Genomic DNA, 21,790 nt, shown 5'->3' with positions numbered 1-21,790 from the left:
GGAGAATCCCATGGACATGAAGCCTGGTGGGTTACAGTCTATGGGGTCACAAAGAGTCAATCACGACTTAGTAACTAAACAACAACAACAGCTTTTTACATAGATGTAATTCAAATGTCACATATATTTTAAATTGATAAACTTCCCTGTAATTCTTTCTAGTAATAACACAGCATACGGTATTTTATGAGGAGGGCACGGCAACCCACTCCAATATTCTTGCTGGAGAATCCCATGGACAGAGGAGCTTGGTGGGCTACAGTCCATAGGGTCGCACAGAGTTAGACACGACTGAAGTGATTTAGCGTGCATGCACATGGGGTTTTATGAAAAGCGGCAGGGGAGATAACACACAGGATCGAGCCTCTTGTCTGTGAGCCCTTGTCTTCATGCATTCCTTTGTAGTCCTGACTTTGCTGGATATCAGCATCTATTGGTGCCCTGAAAAAAAGGAAAGAAGGGCAGAGACTGGGGCATGTGTGTTCCCTTTGGAATCTTCCTCCCTCTCACTGCCTAGCCCAGGGCTGGGCATGTGATAAACATCCAGCGGAGACCTGGAAGCTAACAGAGGGATTCAAGGTGTTCAGTTCAGTTCCACAGGTAACAACAGAAGGTGTTTTTTGGTCTCCTGATGTCACAGATCCAGGCTGGCATCAACTCCCACTGAGGAAAGTTGTCCCTCCCGGTTCCTCTTGGAAGGAAAGGAAGAAGAAGCTGAAGGGGTGGGATCCTGGATGGAGAGGAGAAGGGACACTACTTCCTCCCCATCTCAGGGGGCTTAGGTCCATCTGGGCCATTATTGCGTTCATTCATTCAATGAACACCTTTTCAGCCAGACCTCCGTGGGGCTCCATCCCTGCCCAGTGGGCTGAGGGTGCTGACCAGAGTCAGTGAGTCCCTGCCCTCATGGAACCCTAAGAAAAACAAGCAGAAGGATGGGATGAGGAGAGAATGTGTGAAGTGCTATAATTACTGTAATCAAGACACACAGCTCGACAAAGGACTTTTTCCTCAAATTTTGAACTTATGTATAACAACAGCTCTCCTTTGTCAAGTGCCTGCTATGTGCCCAGACCTGTAAGGAGTAAGTGTTAGTTGTCCAGTCCGACTCTCTGCGACCCCATGAACTGTAGCCCACCAGGCTCCTCTGTCCATGGGATTCTCCAGGCAAGAATACTGGAGTGGGTTGCCATTTCCTTCTCCAGGGGATCTTCCCGACCCAGGGATCGAACCCAAGTCTTCTGCATTGCAGGCAGATTCTTTACTGTCTGAGCCGCCAGGGAAGCCCAGAGCAGCGTTAGTTAAACCCTTAAGCTGCATTATCGTGTTGACACGCTCACCAGCCCCCCACCCCTGGGAGGTAGTTTTCTCCTTATTTGGCAGATGAAGAAATGGAACGGAGCAGGGATGTGACTTGCCTGAGGCAGGTCAGAAATGGAATGTAAAGTTCAGAATCCTTACTGTTAACCTTGACCGTTTACCACCTCCCAATGCAAAGAGAGTGGGATGGTTTAAATTGGAGCCAACGGAGCAAATCCAGGCCAGGTGGTGGCTGCGGTGGAGGGAGGACGGTTCTCAGCAGGTAGGGGAGAGGAGAATGGACGAGGCAAGAGGGGGTGCTGAGGACAGACCCTTCCATGGCCTCAGAGCCCCACTTCTTCCTGGAGTTCCAGGTCATCAGAGCCAGACTTTGGACGTGCTTTCGTCTCGTGTTCACCAGGGTGTCCGACAGAGCAGACTCTGGGGGGAACACGGAAATGGCATTAAATAACAGTGAATCATACGGTAAGAAAGTTCCCCTTCCCTTCTCCTCCACGCCTGCTGATTACTCACGGAGAAAGTCTCTGGTTCCTGCCAACATGTCTCTCACACCTCTGTGACAGCCCCTAATCTCCCTTTTCAATAGCAAAAAGCGAGCCTCAGGCTCAGCCCCGACTAGGGAGCTGGAATGCCAGGGCGCCATCTCACTTCACTGTGCACACTTTGTTCGTGTATTTTTATTTAACAAACACATGGACAGCACTTACAGAGTGTCAGTGCTTTGCAAACATTAACTCCTTTCATCCTTCATAACTTTATGAGCTTGGCACGGTTATTCTCTTCTTCTTACTGATGGGTGAGCTGAGGCACAGAGAGATTAAGTAACTTGCCCGAGGTCACACAGTTAGCGACTGTCAGAGCAAAGACTGTGAACCCAGGCAGCTGGCTCCTTAGCCCGTGTTCTTAAACAGTTCACCAAACTCTTTTGGTAGAGGAATCAGTGCAACTTCCCTGGTGGCTCAGACAGTAGAGAATCTGCCTGCAATGCGGGAGACCCAGGTTCAATCCCTGGGTCAGGAAGGTTCCCTGGAGAAGGCAACCCACTCCAGTCTTCTTGCTTGGAGAACTCCATGGACAGGGGAGCCTGGCGGGCTACAGTTCATGGGGTTGCAAAGAGTTGGACACGACTGAACAACTAACACTTCACTTTCACAGTAGCCGCCTGATTTTTCCTTTACTAATGAATTTATTTCAGTAAAACTAGGTGAGTCCATTTAAAAATAAAATTTATCAGTAGTTCAAGTGGTTACATGCATATGGCCAAAGTCCTAAAAATCGTTCAGGAATAAGTGAAGTTTGAGGCACTCTGGTCAAGTCCGGGCCGTTTACATGCCAGATGGGAAGCTGAAGCCCAGAGAAGGACAGAACCAGCCCAGCGTCACACAGCAATTGAGTCTGTGAACCGCTTGGGCAGATGGGGCTGTGCTATCACCTGCAACCCAGGCACGCCTCCTTCCTGCCGCCAGGGCTGACGGGTACCAGACAGCTGGAGTCTGAGGGGTACTCACCTGACTGGGAGTGTCCAAGGCTGTAACAGGATTCCCATTATCTCTACTGTTATCCACACAGGGAGGCCGGAGCCCTGAGATCCAAGCCCACATCAGCATTTAGGCCATGGCTGAACTGACTGCCGTTAACATTCTCTACCTTCTCTCTCAGGTCTGGTTGCAGCCTGGGTAGGGAGCTGTCTGCCTGCTCATTACCTTCATAACTTTCCAGAAAGTTTCACACCTCCACCATGCAGAGACACGAGCTGTGCGTGCACGTGCTAAGTCACTTCAGTCATGTCTGACTCCGTAAGCCTATGAACCGTAACCCACCAGGCTCCTCTGTCCATGAGATTCTCCAGGCAAGAATACTGGAGTGGGCTGCTAGGCCATCCTCCAGGGGATCTTCCCAACCCAGGGATCAAACCCAAGTCTCTTGTGTCTCCTGCATTGGCAGGTGGGTTCTTTACCACTAGAGCCACCTGGGAAGCCCAACATGAGCTGACTTGGGCTCAAATCCTGGCTCTGCCATGTAGCACCCACCTTCAGCAGGATCGCCAGCCCCTCTGAGCTTTGCTGTCCTGTATGTAAAGTGAGGATGAACAAGACCAGGGAGATGTTGGCTGGAAGATGCCCAAGGGGAGGTGAGCCTGCTGCACAGGAAGGCAGGCACAGATACTTCTGCTCAGCTGCCCTTGGAGTCACCAGGCTGCAGCGCCACCTCTGTGTCCTGGGAGGAAGAAGACTCCATTGAAGAGGAGAATGAGTTGGGGTTATCGTCCATCACAGAGATGAGAAAACTGAGATCCCACGTGCGAGGGCCAGCTTCTTCCAAAACCTGGCGCTGCTCTGGAATTCCACCCCGTGGGCCACGGCCCCATTCCCAGGCTTTGGACCCTGGCTGGCCACTGGCTCCGGTAGCCTTGGCTGGGCGGTTTCTCCTCTCCCAGCCTCAGTTTCCTCATTTGTCAAATGAAGCCTACCACGCAGGGTTAATGTGAGACTTAAATGTGATGGATGTTGTTTGTAACGTCTGAGGCACTCTCCAGATGTTATTTATGACTGACTCTATCCCTTGTGTAGACAGGAAAATCACCGTACGACACTCCTACCGTGTAGACAGGACATGGAAGGGAAATAAAATCCCCTTTCTCGTGAGAACCTCGGAGAGGGGCCTGGAGGAGCTGGATCTGGGCTCGTGTTTTATTTCCGATTCATTCTTCCAGCCAACAATCTTTTCTCGCCCGCTACTGGGTATGGAAGAGGGAGCATGCACTCCAAGGGGGGCTTGCCCTGGGTTTGCATCCTGGCTCCCCTACCTCCTGGCTGGGTGACCCTGGGCAAGTTGCTTCATGTCTCTGAGCCATCAGGTTCCTCATCTATAAAATGAGGGTCATCCTAGGACCTGCCTCTGCAGGTTGTCATGGGGATTAAAGGAGCCCATGCATGTGTGATGCGTGGTGCACATCCTGGCCTGTGGTGGTCACGTGAGACACAGTCGCCTATTCGTGTCGTATTGTCACCATGCACCGGGCCCTCCACCAGCCTCTCATGGCCGAGTCCCATGGGTTCGGTGGGCATCCAGGGGAGTCGGTCGGCCTCCGTCCTGGTGGAGGAGGCCCGGGGGTCACGCCCAGCCGGGGCAGTCAGGGAAGGGCTTTCCTGTGCGGGATGCGGGGGAGATGGAGAAGACACCCCGGGCAGAGGGACCAGCTCGGGGTCCTGAGAGGGGCTGCGCTTGGGCTGCATGTGGGGGGGGGTGGAGACGGGAGATGAGGTTGCTGAGTCGACGGGCCTCCCGGGGACACTTTGTCGGGGAGCTTGACAAGGTTAAGGATCTTCCCTGAACATCCTTTCACTTCCCCTCAATAACCTGGCTCGGATCTATCATCCCTGTATTTATCTAAACCCTTGCTGGACCCATTTATATCCTCAGCCTCTTTGGCTTCACGGGGTAATGAGCTCCAGATGTGTGTGGGGGGGCCCTTCCCGAAACCTCTACCTCGGGCCCAGAGGGTGCCGGGATTCGGGGCTGAGAAGAAGGCCTCAGCGCCTGCTCCCCAAGCCTGGCTTCATCCTTCCACAGGCCTAAGACCCGAATTTGGGTGGGCATAGGGCCCCCCCTCCGGGGTTCCAGGCTACTAGAGAACCCCCCAGTCCCAGGCCTGAGTGCTCTGCCTGCCAGGGTGTCTATGGGCTCCTCAAGGGGCACCCACTCCAGGGGGGAGATGGCACAGCCAGGAAGCTCTTTCTAGCCACAGGGAGAACAGGAATGCCCCTAAACCAAACCAGAATGTTCGGGCTTTAAGGGGCTCAGAAACCTTTTGTCCTGTGGTTCCCACTTGTCAGTCCCAATTTCTGCCGTTCTCCCCTTGTGGTCTCACTGTTCTTGAAATGACTCACTTTTCTTCTTACCGGAGTGAATGTATTAAGAAGGAAAGCCCGTCTCCCTGCCATAAATAAAACACCAATGTCTCTTGACACAAACAGAAGGGAACTGTGACTATAAATACAGCAGAAACAGCACGGGGTGATTATGGTCCAAGTTGAGCCTGACACTTGCTCTCTTACCCCGGCTCCTGCAGAAGGGAGGGGAGCCTGACACGGGGTTCAGGGGCCAGCGGGGCACAGGGGAGCAGGCAAAGGGGGTGCAGGAGCAAGTGACAGGGCTGTCACTGCTGTGGGCCATGGGGGCTTGGTCTCACGGGGCCCTGGTGTGGGGTGGTGGAGATGGACCTCAGCCTCGCCACCACCTTCACCAGCCAAGGTTGCTCCCGGGGAGGTATTTTCTCGCCCATCCCCATTTGCTATGTGCAAGGGGGTGAGGCCTCTGCAGACACCAGGGTGGAAGCGGGAGGGCTGGCAGGTGAGGAGAGGAGCAGGTGAGGAGTGAAAGCCTCCAAGGCAACTCTGCACAGGCCCTGAGCTGAGGCTCGCTCGCCACTCTTGGTTAAACAGAGCAGCGTGTTTCATGGGGGTGTTGACGTCTCAGCAGCCCCCAGGTGAGACTGTCTCTTTAAGGGATCGGGATTGGAGGTAACCGTCAAGGAGGAGAGGTTCTCCCTGCATAACATCCTAGGATGCAGCCTCAGATCCCCCTAACGCCTCTCAGACTTGGCCCCACGAGGGAATGAGCTCCCAGAGGAGAAGGGACTTGTCTAAGGCATGTCGGAGCTAGAAAGCTGGGTTCCCCTTTCCCTTCCCTGACCCGCCTTCCCTGAATTCATGTTCACTCACTTTTTTTTTTATAATAATTCTCTTCAAAGCAAAGACCAGGAAATATTTTCAGACTGATACAGGAGAAATGAAGTCACTCAGTCGTGCCCGACTCTTTGCGACCCCATGGACTGTAGCCTGCCAGGCTCCTCCATCCATGGGATTTTCCAGGCAAGAGTACTGGAGTGGGGTGCCATTGCCTTCTCCAGGGGATCTTTCCAACCCAGGGATCGAACCTGGGTCTCCAGCACCACAGGCAGACTCTTTACTGTCTGAGCTGCCAGGGAGTCCCAGTAGATACAGGAGAGGGGATCCCCAAAACTGAATGGGCAGGAGGCTCCCGTCAGCTAAGCTGTGGTCTGCAGAAAGAATCAGAGCCTCAGAAAGGCCCATTGTCCCAGCGGTCTCTCCTCCTCTTCACCACCACCCCCACCCCAGCCCAGCACCCTCAGGGTGATCTCTGATTTCTTGTCCTTAAAGAGATGACACAGGACAGAGAGGAGAGCTTTCTCTCTGGCTTCAAGAGGGCTTCCTGGGAAAGCTGGATGCCTGGGGTTCATATCTATCTTTCTGCTCCAGAATGGTCAAATGACCTTGAAAAATTACTTCCCTACTCTGGCCCTCAGTTTCCTCATCTGTAAAATGGGGTAATACGATACCTATCTCATAGGAGTGTTTAGAAGATTAAATCCGAGGATATGTGTAAATGCTAACTGTCTTGGCATAGCGCTGCATGTGTTTGCTGATATTATTATTGTTATTATTAGGCATGAGTAGAAAGGAAGGAGACTAACATTTGTTTAATCCTTCTGAAGGGCCAAGAACTGTGCCTGCAATTTGCATAGTTCACCCTCCGCAATCCTCAGGATCGTTCTAGGAAGGTAGTTCTTTGTCCGATGAGCAGAGAGCATAAGTGAGGTGCCCAGGGTCACACCGTTGTGGGGTGCAGCCCGCATCTGTCTGGGTACCCGGATGTCCCTTGCATGGACTCAGGCCAAGTGTGGACGTGGGGACACGCAGTAAGAGGAGCTGAGCTAGCATAGCAGGGGGCTCCAGGGTATGGGTGGGAGACAGGCTGGATGAGGCAGCGGGGCTGGCTCAGGAATTCCGGGAGAAGAAGCTTGCACTCTCTCCCACGGGCGCTGGGGAGCCACCAGCAGGCCACAGGCAGGGAGTGACATGATAAAAGGGGTGTTCGGAAAGGCTCTGTGCGGCTGCGGTTTCAGGATGGATGGGCAGCAGAAGTGTCCAGAAGGGGAGGCAGGAAGCCCAGCCCGGCAGCAGGACTGGAAAGGTCCCTGAGACACTCACAAGGGACCCTTAGTCAGACTGACCCCGGGGGCCCCGGAGAAGGCCCAGCCAGGTCAGGGCCCAGGGCCAGAGAGGCTGACTGGGCCCTAGAGACTTAACCCTCCTTCCTTTTGCCAGTTTTCGGCTTTATCTGGGAGCCTCCGGAGGGTGTCCCAGCCGCCTGCAGATTTATGAGGTGTGGGGGAAGCGGGCGGGGGTGGCGGCCCGGGAGACGGTCCGGGGCGGAGATCCGAGGATTCTCTCCAGCCCCCGACGTGCTTTGACCCCTCTGCCACCCCGCCGCTCCATCACCGTGGCCGAGAGCCTGCCCTGGCCGGGGCCGGGCCCCACGCTGGCACCTGCTGCCTCAGTTTCCCCTCACGGACACTCCGGGGTGGGGGTGAGTAGAGAGGGAGCACATATAAGAATCTTATTAAACGTGAGGAGGCTGTCCCAGCTAGATTCCCGAGCCGCCAGGAGAAAGCCAGAGCCTTCTGTAGCAGGGTCAAAAGATGCTTATGAAACATTAAGAGTAGGTTATAAACAGTATGTTGAGTATGATTCCGTTTGTGACTTTCAGGGGCATAAATATGCATTTGTGTCTCTCCGTATACATTTTATGCACTGCAAAATGTCTAAATGATATCTAATTGTGATTGCCTCCGGAGAAAGAGCGGTGACTTTTCACTTTCTACTCCTCTAAATATGATGTTTCACTGTCTTGTAATAAGCATGTATTTTTTTTTCCACTTAAAAACTGTGTTTTTAAAATTCAGAGTAATGGCGGGGGGCGGGGAGGGCGGTGAAGTCCGGGAGAGAAGGGAGGGGCTTGTCCATGCTCATGGGTGGCGGGTGGCATGTTCCATGCTCATTGCCAGGGCCTGAGGGTGCTCAGAGCTCGGGTCATTCTCTGCTGAAAACCCTGCCCCCCTCCCTCCTGCTAGAGACCCCAGCCTCAGCGGGGAGACAGTGCTGACCCACGTGCAGACAGGTTCTTGGGAGTATGGAGGTGAGTTGGGTCCGTTAAGAAGGGTCTCCTAGAGGCAGTAGAACTTGAAGTCTGAAAAGATTTGACTACAGATGGGAAAAAGAGCTGAACCTCAGTTTTGTCATCTGTGTAATGGGAATCCTAATGTTATTCGAAATCAGACTGTGCTCATTGCTGCTGCTGCTGCTGCTAAGTCGCTTCAGTCATGTCCGACTCTGTGCGACCCCATAGACAGCAGCCCACCAGGCTCCGCCGTCCCTGGGATTCTCCAGGCAAGAACGCTGGAGTGAGTTGCCATTTCCTTCTCCAGTGCATGAAAGTGAAAAGTGAAAGTGAAGTCGCTCAGTCGTGTCCGACTCTTCGCGAGCCCATGGACTGCAGCCCACCAGGCTCCTCCGTCCATGGGATTTTCCAGGCAAGAGTACTGGAGTGGGGTGCCATTGCCTTCTCCGACTGTGCTCATTAGGTGTAAGCTATTATTTTTTAGGTGTAGAGGTCCCCAAAGCTGGGGGGTGGCCCCAGAGATTTTGAAAGTACCCTTCCAGATATCTAGGACCTCGGCCTTAAAAGGCAGAGGGTTCAGGGAGGATGGTGTGAAGCAACATGCAGGGGAGGCAATTCCTCCTAGGAGGGGACTTCCCAGGCAGCTGGACGAGGGCAGGGAGACTGCAGCCCCTCATAGGGGCACCAGGCAGCCCTTGGATCCAGACTCCCCCCCAGGGTCTGGGTTTCCAGGGACAGCTGGCACTCGTTTGCAAGGGCACTGCCTCCCAAGTGGGGCTTGGGACATCCACAAAGCAGGCCCCGTGGTACCCAGCCACTAGTCGGGTAATGAGCAGAGCAGAAGATGGACTCAGATAATGAATGCTCGCTCCTCAGGGCCTTTGCCCTTGCTCCTTCTTCTCTGTGGGACATTGTTACCCCCAGTTCTTTTCCTGGTTCACTTCCTCACCTGCCATGAGGCCTCCCGAGGAACTCAGCACAGCCACTAATCACCACAGGCCTTGAGCAAAACCCTCGGCCTCACTGAGCCCCAGTTATGTCAGCTAGAGATGACCCCGACGCTGGTCTGTTTGCTGTGTGCCTCTGTGTGCCCCTCCCCACACCCCCTCCACACCACCCACACCTGTTACCTTTTATTGCACTTAATGGTGGTCTGTCTGCCCCTTGTTCTTCCTGTCCTCACAGCCCCCCTCATTAGCTGCACTGCTTCGGGGCTGGATTTCCTTCCTCTGACATGAGGCCTCCTATAGCACACGCTCAGTGAAGGCCTGATGAATGGAGGAAGGTCCAGGATGCAGGATTGTTGTATGAAGGGGAAAGTGACGTGCAGACTGTGAAGCACTGTATTTTCATCTTCAAGGAACCTGGGCCCCTGTGGCCAGCGGCCACACCAGCCACACCCTCCATGGCTCTGTCTCGGTTGCCCGTCTGTGTGTCTCTGACTCTTTGGGCAGAGACTTCAAAGCAGGGCCCCCAGCCCTGCGCTGTGTACTGTGATACCCTTGAAGGGAGGCGTGAGGGGTGTTGTTCTCACAAGGGGCGATTAGCTCACCTTCCTTGGTGACAGCAGCACCCTCTTGTGCTGGAGGGGTCCCCTCCCCATGGCCACGCTAGCCTGATGGTTCCTGCAGCCCACAGCCTGCAAAGGTGATTCTGGGGCCAGCGGACAGCAGGCCTGCAGCTGTGTGTGGGCAGCGGGCCTCAAAGGCCTGCCCCAAATCCCACCCATGCAACTCTCTCTCCAGCAGCCTAAAGGCCTATGTACTTTGTCATTCTCAAAATGCAGCCATATCCTCTAATTTGCTATAGATGCCGAACCTCTGAGGCAGGTAAGGCAGATAACATGACTACCCCATTTTACAGCTAGGAAGACCAAGGCTTAAAGACCTTCATGCTTGGTTTATTCAGACAGAGCATAATCTAACCCAGCCCTGCCCTCCTAGACCCCACAGTTTGGTGGTGGTGGGGGCACTCAGAACTAATCATATCCCAGGGCGGGTGAAGGCTAGGGACACACAGAAAGGGGGGCTGAGGGAACCCAGGAGGTGACCTTTGAGCCAGGCGTTGGAGGCTAAGAATTGGGGCAGGTAGGATGGGCTTCCCAGCTGGGTTCAGTAGTAAAGAATTCACCTTTACTGCAGGAGATGCAGTTTGATCCCTGGGATGGGAAGATCCCCTGGAGAAGGAAATGGCAACCCACTCCAGTATTCTCGCCTGAGAAATCCCATGGACAGAGGAGCCTGGTGGGCCACAGTCTATGGGGTTGCAAAGAGTCAGACACAACTTAGCAACTCAACAACAGCAGTAGTGGCCAGGGGCGGAGAGGAGGGGAGCAGGCAGGCTTTGGGCCGAGACCGCTTCTGGGCCTGGCCAAGGGAGCTGGCCAGGGGCTTTTAAGAACCAGAGGGGCTGGTGTCTGGAATAGGAGGGGCAGGCAGGAGTGAGGAAGGGAAGAGCAGTAGATGCATTCTGGAAGCCTGTCACATAGTAGGTTCTCAGTAAGCTTTGGTGGAAATGACTATCAGTCTCATCTGGACCTTGGCCTGTGGGTAGTGGGAGCCATGAATGATTTTTGAGTGACAAGGTCTGACTTATGTTGTGGAAACCTACTCCAGCGAGTCAGGGTCTTAATTAGCATCCACTGTGGTTTTGCATCCCAAAGACCCCCCTGCCACACCTTGTGTCTTTTTTCCCTGGTGGCTCCCTCCTGTCCTCAGGAGGCAGCTCCTTACTCTTCCCAAAGCCCCCCAAGAATCTGCCTCCTGTCTCCCTGGCCGTAGGGACCGGTGGGTGCCTGTGGCTCACACATGCCCCATGTCTCAGAGGGCAGATAGAGACCAGGCCAGCCGAGCAAAGGGCCTGTGGTGGTCACTTCCTCTCTTTTGGGGGCCCTCTCCACCGTAACAGCTGCACCCCAAGAAAATGGCCTTAGGACCCTTACAATGGTGGCTTTGGGACAGTTATGATGACAGCCTTGGGAGGGTGGCAGTGTCTCAGGTGAGTGTAAAATGCTGCTTGGCCTTTTTCTCATTCAGTCCATGGAATTCTCCAGGCCAGAATACTGGAGTGGGTAGCCTTTCCCTTCTCCAGGGGATCTTCCCAACCGAGGGATCGAACCCAGGTCTCCCACATTGCAGGCAGATTCTTTACCAGCCGAGCCACCAGGGAAGCCCAAGAATACTGGAGTGGGTAGCCTATCCCTTCTCCAGCAGATCTTCCCACCCCAGGAATCGAACCATGATCTCCTGCATTGCAGGCAGATTCTTTACCAACTGAGCTATCAGGGAAGCCCTCATTCTCTTCACAACCCTGCAAAAGAGCGTCCCATTTTTCCAGATGAGAAAACTGCCGCTCAGAGAGGTAAATTCGCTCACCGCAGGCCACATAGCTCAGCCCATGGTCAAGCCAGGTGGCTCCAGCTGCCCCTGGGGTCTGGCCACGCGCAGGTCTGTGGGCTGATCCGGGCTGGCTGCCTCGATGTCACCTGGAAAGCTTGTTGAAAATGTAGATTCCCAGCTGCCATTTGCCAGCCCCCTCCCAAGACTCTGATTCTTCCCATCTTGTGGGGGAAGGGAGGCCAGGGCGGGTGTTTTTAAAAGGCGCTTGAGTCCATTGTGATGCACAGCCAGCTGCTACCCTGTGCCACCACCAAGCGGTATTAAAAGCATCACAAATTACATGAGGGAAAAAACAAAGAGCTGAAAGAGCATGCCAGCCAGAACGTTAGTGTCCTCATCCCGTAGGGGTGGCGGGACGATGGAGGTGGGGGATGGTGATTCTTTGGTACTTTCCTTTCTGCTGTCCCCTGTTTTCCAGATTGTCTTTAATGAGCATGTATTGCTCTCACAGGGGCTTCTCAGGTGGCTCAGTGGTAACGTGCATGTGGGAGACGTGGGTTTGGTCCTTGGGTCGGGAAGACCCCTTGGAGGAGGAAATGGCAAACCACTCCAGTATTCTTGCCCATGGACAGAGGTGCCTGGCGGGCTACCGTCCCTGGGGTCACAAAGAGTCAGGACATGACGAAGGTATTGAGCAGAAGCACAATGGCATTTATGATGAGGAAAATAAATAACAGCATCAGGAGAGGAGCAGTTTGGAAAGGAATGAGAAAGACTGTGTGTGCTTACACAGACCTAGTCGGTGGCCCAGCTCTGCCCCTTCCCTGCTACGGCACTCTCGGGCTGGACATGAGATCTGCTGAGCCTCAGTTTCCTCATCTGTAAAATGGGAGCACGAAAACCTTAAAGTGTGACTGGATGCATTAAGTAAGATGATCTTCCCTCCCTCTCCTACGTTTCTCCCCCGGCCCTGGTGCCCTTGACCTGGGACGTCTTTTCTGCCAGTGTCCAGTTGGAGCTGCGTCCCCTAGTCTGGTCTGGGCCCTCATAGACTGTGGGGCTGGCAGAAACTCTGTGGGGTGGGGTGGGGGGGCTTAACCGCAGCCGATCCATTTTACAGCTGGGGTAACTGAGGCTCAGAGCCGCCCCCGAGCTCGACTGCCGCGCCAGCTCCCCCACCGTGGGAGAGGCACACACGTGCTCACTGCACATCTCTCCCTGTCGGCGCCTCGCTCAGTGTGTGTGAGGGGCAGCAAGTCACCATCTGTGTTTTCCAATAAAAGAAAATGAAAATTGAAGCGCATTAAAAATAGCTCAATTGGGATTCCGAGCGGAGCTCTGAGGCCTGCTGTGGCAGAGACGCCCAGCCTGCCTCCTCCCACCTCCCAGCCTGGCAGCGATGCCACTGGGAAGTCATCTGAGGCAAATGTCTCCAGGGAAGGGGCCAGGGTGCAGACAGCATCACCCATAGCTCCAAGGGTTGTCAGGGACCCCCAGTCCTGATGTCCAGGCTCCCAGCCTGCTCATGTCCAGAGGTCTTGGGGCCCTGTTGGAGGCTGCAGAAGATGGATTTAGAGCCATCAGCTGGGGGCTGAGGCCTCTGCCTCCCGAGGAGGTTGCACCAAGGGACGCCATGTGGCTAAAAGGAGGGTGGACACTGGGGCCTGGAGACCTGGGTTCACCCTGCCCCCCACTGCCCCTGCACTGACTTGCCAGGCCTTGAGCTAAAACCAGGAATCTCTAAGGGCTCATCTCCTCCTCTGCTCAGTGAGGGTCTCAACAGGCTGAGAGGGTGGCCTGTGCATGGGCTCCTGAACCCCAGTGGCTAGTTGGAGATGAGGCTGATTTAGGAGTTTCCTCCAGGGGATGCGTGAGAGACCAGCAAGCTCTTAGCTTGGTATGGAGGGGTCTCCATGAATGGCCACGATGACAGCTGTTCTATTTTCTGGGAAATGGGGTGTGATGGCAAGCTGTCAGAAGCCTGAGAGAGGTCATGCGGATGGCAGAGGGCTTGCTGTGCACTGGCTGCAGCTGTTCACTGTGAGGAGGGCCTGGCCTTCATCCAGGAGCACTGGCTCCGTGATTCCCAGAGCGGCTCTTCCTTCTCCGAGAGGTCCAGCGCTCTCCAGGGCACCTGTAACCTCAGCTACTGTGCAGACCTCTGTGAGGCAGACAAGGGGGCTGGATCTTCACCCCCAAGGCCCAGGGAGTGGGGGAGTGGGGGGTCACCCCAGGTCCCCCAGCCCGGCCTGCAGCAGAGGTCCACTGCCCACTAGGGCAGTCAGATTTGAGTGGCCTGGGGGTAGACAGAGCCCTGAGAGAGGGCCGGAGCTGCCTGTGCAAGCTGAAGCCAGACCACATCATGCTGCATAGCTTTGGGCAACTTGCTCTGAGCCTCAGTTTTTTCATCTGCAAAATGGGTCTGATAATCGTCCCCCTGCTTTGGGAAGACTGGATCCTGGGCAGTGCCTGGCACGTTGTAAGCACTAGATAGATGGTGGCCCCAAGAGTAGCCCACCTCCACCTGGTCTCTCATCCACCCAGAACAGAGAATGTTGCCAGGCCCATGGGTGCCCAGTTACATGGGACCAGCACCTGCTCTGCCTGAGTCCCAAGCCTCTCCCAGCTCATGGGTCAGCAGAACCAGAAATGCTGGAGGAGAGGGGTCTCATCGACCGCAGCCCTCAACCCCCCTAAGCCCCCAACAATCCCTTCTCTCAGCACAGGGGCTTCTTCTCAGTGGCAGGGAGTGAGCAGGTGGCATTCTTGAGGGTGTGTGTGTTAGTTGTGCAGTCATGTCTGACTCTGTGACCCCATGGACTGTAGTCTGCCAGGCTCCTCTGTCCATGGGGATTCTCCAGGCACAAATACTAGAGTGGGTAGCCTTTCCCTTCTTCAGGGCATCTTCCCAACTCGGGGATCGAACCCGGGTCTCCTGCATTGCAGGCAGATGCTTTACCATCTGAGCCACCAGGGAAGCCCTAACACACACACACACACACACACACACACACACTCACACACACACACATGCAAGGCATGCTTGAGGGTGGAGTAATTGCTGGGGTACAGGGAGTGATCACTTTTTCTCTGTTAAGGATGGGGTATCAGTTTCTATTTGCTGCTGTAACAAATAACCACAAACTTCATGGCTTAAAACAGCACAAATGTATTGTTTTCTTACAGTCCTGGAGGTCAGAAGTCTGAAATGGGTGTCAGTGGCTGAAATCAGCGTGTTGGGGGCGGTGCCCCCTCTCTCTCTAGGAGAGAACCTATTTCCTTGCCTTTTCTAGCTTCCCCTGGCTGACTGCATTCCTTGGCTTGGAGGCCCTCCCTCTGTCTTCAGAGGGCATCACTGCAACCTCTGCTCCCCTCCTTGCATCTCTTCTCTTACTCTGACCCTCCTGCTTCTCTTAAAAGGATCCTCGTGATTACATTGGGCCCACTTGGATAATCCAGGATAATCTCCCCATCTCAAAAATCCTTAGTTTAATCTCATTTGCAGAGTGCCTTTTGCTATGTAACATTCACAGGTTCTAGGGATTAGGATGTGGACGTTTTCAGTGGTCATTGGTCTGTCTACTATGGGTGGAAAAACTGGCATCTGCCTCAACCTTGACCAGAGGGGCCTGGCTAATGTTGATAATAATAGCATCATAACCTCCATTTATTAAGTGACTGAATGTGTTAGTTGCTCAGCCGTGTCCAACTCTTTGCAACCCTGTGGACCGTAGCCTGGCAGGCTCCTCTGGCCATGGAATTCTCCAGGCAAGAAGACTGGAGTGGGTTGTCATTTCCTTCTCCAGGGGATCTTCCTGACCCAGGAATCGAACCCAGGTCTCCTGCACTGAAGGCAGATTCTTTACCATCTGAGTCATCAGGGAACCTTATTTAGTGACTGCTTTGTGCCCAATTTGTGTAGGAGTTTGAGTTATAAGCACAGTCAGTATTGTACTGAGCGCTCTGTTTTGCCGAGCCCAGGCCCTGGGCAGAGCAGTTTCTGGGCATGCCCTCGTTAATCGTCACCACCCTGCAAGGCAGATGCTAATGTGATTCCCATTCCACAGCTCATGGACCTGGGGAGTGTCCCCCCGCAGGCCCCAGGGTCAGGAAATGGGGTTCAAATCAAGATGTAACTGCTGAGCCCGTGCTCTCTGCTCCTCAGGATACACCTACGCTGCTTCCCTGGTGTTTGGACCCAACCTCACCTGGGTTCCACCACCAGGCCCCCCACCACCACCAGACTCCCACTGTCTCGCCCATCTCATCCCACCGCCCAGCGTCTGCACCCCGCTCCGGTGGTAGCTGCCGGAACTGCTTGCTCGGTGTCACCCTGGCCAGTCTGTGGTTTCCTCAGCAGGGACTGTGGCTGTAGGTGCTCCGTGAGCGAATGTGCTAAAATCAGAGCAGAGGAGGTGGGCAGGGGCGTTGAGGACTTTGTGCGGGAGGGCAGAGTAGGTGTGCATGCCTAAGTAATTCTGCGTCTGGGTGGGAGGTGGGGTACTGGGAGCCAGACAATCTGGACACCGGTTCTGCCCACACCCTGGAGTGGCCGGTGCATAGCCAGGGCCCAGATCTCCTTTTCTGGGGCTTTTCACCTGTTGCCCTCTGTCCCCCACAAGGCTTTCAGAAGGCACTAGCCCATTGAAAACCCCAGATCCACACCTGTGAGCACGGTTACTCTCTACTGGGTCCCTTCTCCAATTCCATCATTCTCCCTCTCAGTGAGCTTTTGGGGGCCCTTCTCTAGGTCTGTGTCTAAGACCCCACATACTGCTGCCTTGCCATGGGATATTGGACCAATCCCCAGGGTGCCTCAGTCTTCCCATCTCTACCCTGGGCTCCATCTTGGTGCCTCCGCTGGTGGTGTGATCCTTTTGCAGCCCCCGCCCTCTGTGGGACAGCCCCTCTCAGCAACACCCCCCCACACTGGCCTGGACAGCTCCCCGGGCAGGGGCAGAGGGTAGAGAGGCTCAGGAAGGAGGAGACACGTATCCTCCGTGCTCATTCACTTCCAGGCTCAGGGAGGATCCCCTGGAAACTCCCTGTTCCCGGCTTCCTCCATCAGGGTCTTCCCACATCCCCGGAGAGCTCAGTTGTAACCAGTGGGAAATGGGACAGATAATTGCAACTTTAAATAAGGCCAAGTGAGCGCTCCCTGCCAAGCCCAGCACGGGGGACTCACTGAGCTTCCACGGGAGGCAGCAGGAAGCCCTCGACGATGACGCCGAGAATCCCAGGGCTGCCACTAAATCCCTGGTGACTCCAGGCAAGTCACTGCCCTTCTCGGAGCCTCAGTTTCCTCACCTGTGAAATGGGGGCCAAATAGCATCACTCGTGAAGATGAACTAGCACTGGGCCTGTCACCGGCAGTAGGAGGTGCCCAGTTGGAAGTCAGGATTAGGGTTATTAATTTTCCCAGTGTAAATGCAGCTGCCCATCCTATCCCCCCACCCCCCAGAGCCTTCTCTGGGAGCTGTCCTCAGTCCCATTGACCTCTGGGTAATGAAGGGTGATACAAATTGTGGTACTAACCTCTCCTGGGCTAAGCTGACTGTGCCAGGCCTGTGCCAAGAGCTTTGCATCCCTACCTGCGTGTAAGCCTCTCTTAGTGCTCCCATTCTCCAGATGAGGTCATCAAGGCTGCAGACCTGGAGTGGGTCTGGGGAGGAGAGAGACAGGGCCAGCGGGGAAGGGATTGGGGGAGCAGCCATCATCATGAAGGCACAGGACCACCCGCCACCCACCTTAACCCCATCAGAGAAGCATCCTATCCTACTGTGGCAAGATGCTTGAGGTTCCAGATCCAATTTCCTAATTAGAGCAGGAATTCCCGAGCCTGCTCCCAGCATCCGCAGCTCCGTGGGGCCAACCCAGGCTGCAGCTGCAGCTACACTACCATGGAATTCCTCGGGAAGAGGAGCCCCAGTGTGGGCCTGGGGAGCTGAGGGCTGATCAGTCAGGGCAAGGACATGGCCTGCCCGCGGCCAGTGGTCCTGTGGGCTTCTCCAGCTCCTAGGTGCCCCAGCTGAGTGGCACCGCCTAGCCGCTTGAGGAGGCTGCTCCTTGGCTCAGCTCCGAGGCAGGACCGGCCCATTGTGCTTGTGGTCTCAGTGCAGACCACCTGCTCGTCATCTGACATGGCCTCTGCTTATGCCAGCAGGGAGCTGTGACGTCCTGGTCACTGTGGACACCAGGGGCCACCACTTCCACTCAGCAGCCAGCAGAGCGGGACTCCTGCTTCCATCCAAACACCAGGCTAGGAAAGGGCATCAGATATACTCTGGAGAATTGTTGTTCAGAGAAGGGGCATCTAACCCAAGCTGGGAAAGTGGAGAGGTGTGGGTCAGGGAAGGCTTCCTGGAAGAAGAGATCCCTGAGCTAAGTGTTTGAGGGTAAAGAGGACTTTTCCAGGTGAGGAAGGTGAGCATCCCGGGTAGAGGAAGAGGCTTGGGCAGGAGCCACAGGAGGGGTAGAATGTTGTCGGAACTCTTCTTTCCTGCCCTGGGTTTCGCTTCTGCTGCTCTGCCTGCCGGCCATGGCCCCATCTTTTCAGAGAAGGTGTTGCAGGCAGGATATAACCGAGAGCAAAGGCTTGACAGTGGAGTGAAGAGGGTGTGGACTCTGATAGTTAGCAGACTGGCCTGGGGTGGAGGGAGGTACAGTCAGCATCAGAGGCCAGGGCAGCCCACAGAAGGCCTTCCAGGTCAGGCCAGTCTGGATCGTCCGCCCAGGGCAGGAGATGGAAGAAGCCTCTCTGTCTAGCCCGTCGGCACCTGGAGGCCTGTAAAACCACAGGTTATCTGCCCTCCCGGGACTGTGGCCGACTCCCTGCTGGAAGCCTTCTGTGACTTCCTGGAATGATCTCTCACAAAGACAAAAAGTCTCCTCTGCTGTCCGCTGTACCCTCCCCTGCACCGGAAACCCAGAAAAGCCCATTGGCGGTTGATGTGACTGTCACAGCCCACCTCCTGAGCCGGAAGTACCCTCCTTCGGAAGATCCTGAGGCTGCAAAGGACCCCCAGCTTGTGGTGGGAAGAGCTCAAGTCTGTAGCCTTGTCCCCTGCCCCTCTCTGGAGGCTACCTCCCACCTCCGGATCAGACCATGCCTGCTCCCTGCTTCCATGCTGCCGTGGAAGCCCCCCCACCCCAATCTCAACTCCTTCCCGACCCCACCACCTGCTTCAGTCCTCACCTGAGACTGTGGACTCCCAAAAGCCTTCTCAGGATTGTGGAAGGAGATGGGGTCACACAGCCCAGAAAACAAAGTCTGCCTCCCCATCAACTTGCAGGGCCAGTTGGGCCCGCTAACATGCCTTGTGTATGTGCGTGTGTGTGTGCGCGCGCGCGCTCAGCCGTGTCCGACTTTTTCGGATCCCGTGGACTGTAGCCCACCAGGCTCCTCTGTCCGTGGGATCCTCCAGGCCAGAATACTGGAGTGGGTTGTCGTTTCCTTCTCCAGACTTGTCCTCACTGACCCTCAGTTTACTAATCTGTAAAATGGAGACACTGAATGCCCCTTGAAGGATTTGGGGAGGCTCAGATGTGCTCCTGGATGTCCCTTGCATGGCTTACTGCCTGGAGTAGCGTAGGTGCTCAGTAAATGGTCTCCGTGGTGACAGAGATGCTGGTGGTAGGGGTCTGTTTCCTCGCTTCCTGGATAACCTCTTTCCTGACTCAGAGAGCCTCTTCCTCCATGTCTTCTCTACCCTAAGGGCCCCTCATTTCAAGTCTTATCCCTTATCAGGCCTGTCCACTGTCAAGAACCTTCCATGCCGTCATGTCACGAGCCCCAGTAGTGGAAAGCCCTTGGGCCAGCCCAGCTCTCTGTCAGAGGTTACCCCTCAGGGTGTTGGGGATGGTGGGGAATGAACGGTATGATGAGGGTGATGAACACGTGGAGGCTTCAGTCCTGGAGATGGTGATGGGGAATATGGGCACAGGAGAAAACGCCCCAGCAGAGCTGCATCTGCTTAACTGCCCGAGATGCCAGATGCGGTTGGCAAGTGGGCCCAGGGTGTCGGAGGGAGCAGGCGGAGCCTTGCTGAGCAGAGATGGTGCCCCAGGGGTTCTGTCGCTGCACGAACGGTGTCACCGAGGGCCACAGAGGGCAGAGCTGGAGGCGGTTATTAGCACTGAGGGGGACGCAGACTTTCTGTAAAAACAGCTCCTCTTGAGACAGAAGCTGCTTTCAGAATGAGCGGGGGGCTTTGGAGCCATCACTCCTAGAGTGGAATCTTTGCCGTGCCCCTGACCAGCTTAACCGCGTGACCCGGGCAGCCCTCTGCACCTTTCTGATCCCTCAGCTGCAATGTCCACGCCTATAAAACGGATCAGTCACACCAGAGAATGCAGTGACAACTGGACCAGGCCACGCGCCTACGTTTCCCTGCTGCCCTCGGGCGGGCCTGGCCCAACCGGCCTAACATTCAAGACTCTGTGTGGTGTCTGTCATTCCCTTTCTCCCAAGACTTCCTCTTTCCTCGAGCAGCTCCCTGCAGGAGCCGTGCTCGTCCTCTCCTCCTGGCCTTTGCCCAGATTGTTCCTTCTGCCTGGAGCACCCCCTACTCCTGCTCTCAGTTCTCTCTTTCTTTCCTTCCAGGCTGGCTTGCCTCCCACTCGGTACCTTGGGGTTCAGGCCGAATGTCCCACGTTTGAGACGTCTCCATCGGCTCCCCAGGCAGGGTTGGGGTCTCTCCTCTGCTCTGTGGTTTCATCTTTGGCTCTCCTTCCAGACTGGGCTTTCCTCAGAGCTCAGTCGGTAAAGAATCTGCCTGCAATGCAGGAGACCAGGGCTCAATCCCTGGTTTGGGAAGATCCCCTGGAGAAGGAAATGGCAGCCCACTCCAGTATTCTTGCCTAGAGAATCCCATAGACAGAGGAGCCTAGCAAGCTACGGTCCATGGGGTCACAAGAGTGGATCACGGTTGGCGATGAGGCTGCATGCATCTGGGCTCAAGTCCTCATTCATTGGCTCCCTCTGTGGGGTGAGAGAGGCCTCAGTCATATCCATGCCTGATAGGATGGGGGAAGACCAAAGGGGACCCCAGTGAAACAGGCTGTCTAGAGGCAGAGGGGAACCAGATTCAGAGGCAGCAGGGCAGAACTCAGGATGCAGCCAAAGGGTTAGGGTTAGGGGGCATGAATAAGTGCATAGATCGGCATGCAAATAGGTAAGTAGAGAGGTGAGTGGGTGGGTAGATGGCAGGATAGTTTATGGATAATTATGAGGACTGGGTGGTTGGAAAGAGATGGATGAGTGGGTGTGTGGGGTCAATGGGTGAATGAATGAGCAGGAGAATTCCATGTGACTAAATGCCTGACATCTTGCCCAGAAGCAGAGGGGTGTTCTGGATTCTGGGATTTGAGTTAATTGTCCTTCAGTGGAAGAAATCGGTGCCAATTAGGCAAATAGATCTAGTCCCAGCAGGTCTTATAGCAGGCTTCCTAATTGACTCCAACCTGACAGACCCCAGCTTGGACTTACACTGGCCTGTGTCTTATTGATTTGTAATTTACACTCTACACACATCCAAAAGGATTTGAGGTGACTTACAATACTAAACCTGCGTGCAACGGGACAGTTTGAAACGAAGTGAGAAAGTGAGAGGCCACAGAGCAGAGTGGGTATAAAAGTGTTCCTGGTTCAACCCCTGGATCTGCTGCTCATTAGCTGTGTGATGTTGGACAGGTGGTTTAACCTCTCTGAAGCTCATTTCCCCCCATCTATAGGAAGAAAAGGAGGAAGAATTGAAAGAGAGTGGGTTTAATGGGGACAATGTGTGCCTGATGATTGGACACTTAAGTGGGAAGCTTGATATGTGGGTGAGTGGATGGATCAGTGGTGGGTTATAGAGTGAGTGGAATGGTAGACAGATGGGTGGGATCACTGAGAGGGTGGATGGATGAATGGATAGTTGGATGGATGATGGGTGGATGGGCAAATGGGGACAATGATAACTCTGCCTCATAGGGTGTGGTGAGCATCAAAGGAGTGAGCACAGAAGTGGGACTAAGTGAGTGCTTCGAATTATATAGTGCTTGCTAAGTCGCTTCAGTCATGTCCAACTCCCTGTGCTGCTATGGACTGTCACCTGCCAGGCTCCTCTGTTCATGAGATTCTCCAGGTAAGAATACTGGAGTGGGTT

At 54.7% G+C, this 21,790-nt stretch overlaps 1 protein-coding gene and 1 non-coding gene across 2 annotated transcripts in view; one reads left to right on the top strand and one right to left on the bottom strand.

Annotated features, from left to right (window-relative positions):
- The window catches only part of EPHB2 (EPH receptor B2), a 219,125-nt gene that overhangs the window by 44,670 nt on the left and 152,665 nt on the right, over nucleotides 1–21,790 (top strand). The gene's annotated exons all lie outside the window — the stretch shown is intronic.
- TRNAC-GCA (transfer RNA cysteine (anticodon GCA)) lies at nucleotides 14,547–14,619 on the bottom strand. The gene has a single exon. It is a non-coding gene; the product is annotated as a tRNA-Cys (tRNA).

This window comes from Giraffa tippelskirchi, chromosome 3 (genome assembly GCF_054371585.1).
Source record: "Giraffa tippelskirchi isolate mGirTip1 chromosome 3, T2T-mGirTip1v1.2.pri, whole genome shotgun sequence".
Classification (NCBI taxonomy): Eukaryota; Metazoa; Chordata; class Mammalia; order Artiodactyla; family Giraffidae; genus Giraffa; species Giraffa tippelskirchi.
This window is presented reverse-complemented; position numbering and strand designations above follow the sequence as displayed.